Here is a 6000-nt window from a genome sequence, read left to right on the forward strand (position 1 = left end):
TATTTGTCAACATTTGAAAAGATGAATGGCTTCAAAGGTTTTCTACTGGAGGTTTTCTATTCAAAGTTTTAATACCCCAACAATTATAAAGTTGAAAAAAGGTACTGAATGTAGCCTATTTCTCCTAGTAATACTTTGAGTGATAATATAGACCTATACTTCTTCAATCACTGTTTTTATCAGCATAATAATTAGGCTTGGCTTGAATACTTTATAGTTATTTCGAGCTTTCTCGTTATTTATTACGTTGTACACATTCGAACTGTTTCCTTTGTTCATTGTGATATTCTTCTGCAAACTCAACCAATATCTATCCTTTCAAAATTGATTCTAATACCAATCTCAATGCAGAAGACATATAAAGGAAAAGCTAATATTAATTAGATAAAAGTAAAATCAAGAGCGGTTGCAGAGAATAAAGGTTGTTAGTGCAGGGCATTCCATCAGTGATTTGAAAGGAGAATGTGGATGATCAACGGATTAAGATGATAAGCGCACCACTTTCCTCCCTTATGATATTATATTATGATATTTGATGATTTCGTTTGTTATTACCAATCAATTGGATTGATCAACAATTAAATTCCAATTTAATTTTCGATAAAGAACTTTATTGGTTTCAAAATTATTTACACTCAGTGACCAAGGCACAATCTAGTAACATAATTTTTATCACATATACATCACTCACACTCTATGTGGTAGAAAGCCCCAATATATGGAACAAAAGGAAGTATGGGGTGATAGTATAACACTCACATTCATAAATGCATTATAAACTTAATAATTTGCTATTTGAAAAAATATCTTAAAATATGCCCAACTATATTATCTTTCCGGTATAGGAAAATAATGTGGAGATTGAAAATAATTGGAATTTACCACGCACATTATCCTGTTTTAAGTTTATGAGAGTTCAATTTCTAGAATTGAAATGCCCTCCGAGTTGATTAAAGAGATTGTCATCCTTTCTATTCTTTCGAACAGGAATTCAACCGATCACTTGCCTTGAAAAAGACTTACAAAGCTGCTAAATTTAACATTGGAAATATAGGAAGAATAGATATTTAGAGTACCAATGATGTCACACTGATCATCCGACTCTGATCATTAAAAGATCGAGATGCACGTGGCCAGTACCTTGTATTCCAAGTAACTTGGTGTTATCTACAGCTTCCACTTTTATAGAGAGATAAAATGAATGCATATCGTTTGAACTTGCCGGTTCAAGTTCAACTACCCAATAGCGTTGTTACGCGGGAAAAGTTATCCAATTCAGTTCCTTGGCGGGCGACAGCTGAACGAAGCGCGACTTTTGAAAATTTCTGCCTAGCGTCACAACTCTCATAATAATTATGTTTTTTCGGCTTAGGAAGGTGAAGGAGTCATGGGAAATTCTACAAAAAGTCGTGAACGTTTTTTTCATATATTTGAGATTCTTCTAAATTTTCAAATCAATCTGTCCAAATTTAACAAAGTTATAAGCATTTTCAAATGTGATGCTGGTTAAGAATAAAAATAGAGTAATATCCGTATTCCCTACCAGACATTCAGCTGAACTTTGAGTTCTCATTTTATTCTATGGAAAAATGAATGCATTTTTAGCATTTCTGAGCTTGGAATCATATTTTTCAAATGTTTCTTCATATCTTTATCCAATCAGGTACAATTTATATAATATACAGTGATGCAGTAATTAAGATTTCTATTACATAAATACATACATTACATATATAAATTAATAATATATACATTATATAAATTACATACTTGAGTATATTCTTACCATTGAACGGACCAACACGAATTGTAGAGATTTAAACAAAAGACTCACCTTGTGTTAAGGAATGAACCTACACTTCTATGGATGAATACTTCGTATACAAATCAATTAATATCAGATAATTTGATAATATTCTAGAGATTGGAGTTAGACTCACTAATATTCTATAAGGAATAATTGTCATACTTGGAAGATGTTGGAGTACATTGCTCATTATAATGTAAATGTAGTAACAGTTTGTTTTAATGATTCCAGTAGTCCTTCATTATTGTACTTTCTTGTGTATGTCACTGCAATAAACTGAATTTATTGATACACGAAATAATTCTAAAACAATATAACAATAGGCAGTTCGGTTAAAGATGTATTGTGATAAAATTCATTCAAAGACCTGGCATGCTGCCCAAAAGTCTTCATTCAGTTTTAACAATCGAAACCTTGATATTATTCCAGCAAATAAGTTTGAATTTCACGTCCATTCCCCAATTTTATTCAGATGTTCATACCTTAAGATTAGTGTGGTTAATTCTGATGAGAAAGTCAAAAACATTTTTTTTAATTTCCAATGATTGATAGATACCCAAAAGTCAAATTCTTTTATATAACAGCCCATTTTTTATATTCTCAAGAAAAGGGATGTTTAAAACCTTTATGGTCGCTCACACCATTAGCATCCACCGACCTTGCCACCAACTGAAGCTTGCAGCTCCTGAACACATGCTTGTATCCCCAAAAATTCCCTATGTAATGCTTTTTGTCTGTCATCTGAACTTGAAAAATTTCATTTCGTGAAAACTGTACTTGTTCTATAGTTGTTGTTGTCTCTCTAAGGGCCATTGCACAGTGACAGTTTAAACGAAAATTCCATCTTAAATGGATTAAATCCATATCAAGTCTTGTTGTTATAATGTGTTACATTTTGAGTTTAAGCCACCAGCTGATTAATTCAGTTTAGCTTGACTGTGCAAATGGCTCTTAATTCGGTAATTCCCTTTCAACTGATACAGCTCATTGGGGTTTTCAGGGTAATCTCCTAGATTTCTACATTATTGAGCATGCTTGACTTATTATGCAACTTCAAATAAATAAATTCAACTTTATTAATCAACTTCAAATGCATAAAAAAACGGTGCTTGTACAATTTTTTTCCTTTACATATTCTGACAACATGAAAATCTTAGTTTATGACAATGCTCTACAAAATGTTTTGAGTTATGTGCAATACAAGTTCATGGAGCGGTCGCTGGTTGATTCAAACAAATCTCGAATCATTATTACAAAGACGAAGTATGGCAACGTTTGATGGACCTTCATGAGGAGTGAAATTTATTTACTATATGAGAATTGGCAACACAGCTCAGCGGACCAAACATAGGAGCACATTTCACGCAGCAATTATATATTGAAGGACCTTCTTGAGGAGTATAATTTGCATGCAACTCTAATGTTGGCGCCAAATCACTCAAGACCCACATAGGAGTAGATTTTTATAGCAGAATTATATAAGCACTTTGGAGGTTAGAAAGGACCATCATGAGGTGAATAACTTTACAAGGATCTAGATTAATTATGGATGAATATATCATAAATTGAGTGGAATATAACCATCAGCAAGTCAAGTTCTTCAGATAAAACATAATAGTTTCATTTTGTGACTATCTGATCAAATTTAAAATGGGGGCCGGGGGGAACTACATAAGAGTTGAAATTTTACTGGACCAACACAGGCAAAAAACAATCTATATACTATATATATATATAGTATATATAATATATATAGATATATTATACTAATATATAATAATATAGATCTATATATATATAGTTATATATATATATATATATAATATATATATATATAGATAAGATATATATATATATAATATTTAAATAGATATATATTTATAAAGCCTGCAAGGACAGCAATTTCAACTGATTTTTCCCTATGAACACTGTTATGACATGTTGAATATACAATCATAATATTAAAGAAAAAACATTGGTACAAAGAAAAATTACATACAGTTGAATAAGTGATTTTATCATGTCTATTGTTAGATATCATACAGACCTGATATAATAGATTATTTCAGGCTTATATCGAAATTCAAGACGAATGGAACGAATAATCGAAATAAATCAGACAACATAAATTACTGTGAATATGTATATTCTTGTAAATTTTCAATTACAATATAAATTAGAATTCATAGCGCCCTTTTAATTATTATATTTTACTACAACATGTTTTGAAATCTTCAGAGTCATTCATGCCAAGGCAACAGAAGCAGACTGTTTCGATTTTTTCTAGTGAAGTTCTCTTGTCATGAATATTAGTTGAATAAGTCAGAAAAGTGATTTCATTGAATTTACTAATAAGTGGTAATTTGATTGTGCCATCAGTCAGCTGCAGTCGCAAATAAAAAGAGAAGAATAGTCAAAAATAAATCATACATTACTAGGATCATATTCCATTGATGAAACCATTTCCACTCCATAGCATGCCAACCAACTTCAGAATAATAAAATTACCTTTGTTCTGAGGAAAATTTCCTGTTTAGGAATTTTAGAAGGCGTTTCTTCAAGATCTCTGCTGATCCTCATTTTCCATTTTTTCAAGCAAACGTGAGTCTAATATTAATTTCAAGGCGCTGAATCCGAATCTGAGATTATAATTTTTTTCTATCTCCATTTTTACGCGATTTGGGTTTTGATGAGAGAACTTTATTGGAAACGTCTGCTCGGATGCCTGGAGAAAATCGCTCCCAGAGCGATTCGAAAACATCTGCATGCCAGCAGAGATTTCTCGGAAACGTCGGCTGGCCGATATTGGTTGATAGGTTGATACGCAGAGTGCGATGTGTATAACTGCATTGCTTAAGCTGGTGACAGATCTTTTTCCATCCATCCATCCACAGACTCTGCAGAGCTACCGAGTTTGGTGGTGTGAATACTACTTAACTACTACTCTGGGTGTGGTGACGGAGGGAAATGAGTACCCTAGTGATGTTCGATACACACATGTACTCAATGTTTTAGATTTAATGAAAATGTTCACAATACTTCATGCAATTAATCAGAGCTTTGTTTGTTCTATAATTATTTATTGTGGACATTGAAAAATACACAATAATTAATGATTGAGAAAGGGTGTGTAAAAAGATCGGCTCAAAACTGAAAGAGATTAGTAGTTTGAAGCATAATAATTATTATTCACTGTATATCTTTTCTGAAATTGGATGAGAGAATAGTGATACTAGGTCTATAAGGTAATCAATATCCATATGTGGCGAATCATTGATTTGGCCACCTGTGATAACAACATGCTCTCAACTGGCATTAGTTTATTAATAGTATCAGTTCATTAATATTTTTTCAGTTCAATTTTGGCATCTCTACATTAAAACATTAACTCATTGAGTTTTATTTAATCTATTTTATCATAGGAAATCCATAAACAAATTTCCTATACATAGATCAGTGAATTGATACTTCAGTGATATGTATGAATAAATATCCATTATCATTATTTTCAACATAGTTGAGCTTTCTTCATGCCAATTTGACAGACATGAGTTTGGATTCATGTTTCCTCTATTATTTTTTTTTCCAATCCTCGAATATTGAAAACTTCCAGAGTTATTGTTTAGTTCAGTTCAACATGTTCCCAAAAAGCTTTGAATTTTAACCTGTATTTCAACAGTGACATCCAACCCCAAAAAACTAGAAGATATATAAAAAAAGTGTAGATATTGTGTAGAAATCATGTAAGCTCAATTTGTTATATATGACAGTCAAGTCCTTAGGATACGTAGTTTTTGAGTTATGCGAGAAACCAAAAAATGGAACTTTGAACCACCCCTACACCTTAGCACAGTGGTAGGGGTGGAGACTCTTGATATGTTTACCTCCTCACTACCGGAACAGAACTGCGAGGACCAAAGTTTTTTCTTAACTTACCCTCTATAACCTTTCCTAGACTGGACTAATTATTCAACTAAACCACAGCTTTCTCTGTGAAAAATGCTCTTCGTTACAATCTCGCTCAATTGGATATTTCGAGTGCATTCAATACAGATATATAACTGTAGTAGCCTGTACAACTACGGAGAATATAATACAATAGTTGTATGCCCAAAGAACGTCTTGTAATAATAGATTAGTCAACTTGAAAATTCTTAGCAAGATTGTTGTAAAACTATCAAGAATTTTCTCAG

At 32.1% G+C, this 6000-nt stretch overlaps 1 protein-coding gene across 1 annotated transcript in view; it reads right to left on the reverse strand.

Moving 5' to 3' along the window:
* Positions 1-6000, reverse strand: part of LOC120351675 (ABC transporter G family member 23-like) — a 63419-nt gene that overhangs the window by 30961 nt on the left and 26458 nt on the right. The gene's annotated exons all lie outside the window — the stretch shown is intronic.

This window comes from Nilaparvata lugens, chromosome 5 (genome assembly GCF_014356525.2).
Source record: "Nilaparvata lugens isolate BPH chromosome 5, ASM1435652v1, whole genome shotgun sequence".
NCBI lineage: Eukaryota > Metazoa > Arthropoda > Insecta > Hemiptera > Delphacidae > Nilaparvata > Nilaparvata lugens.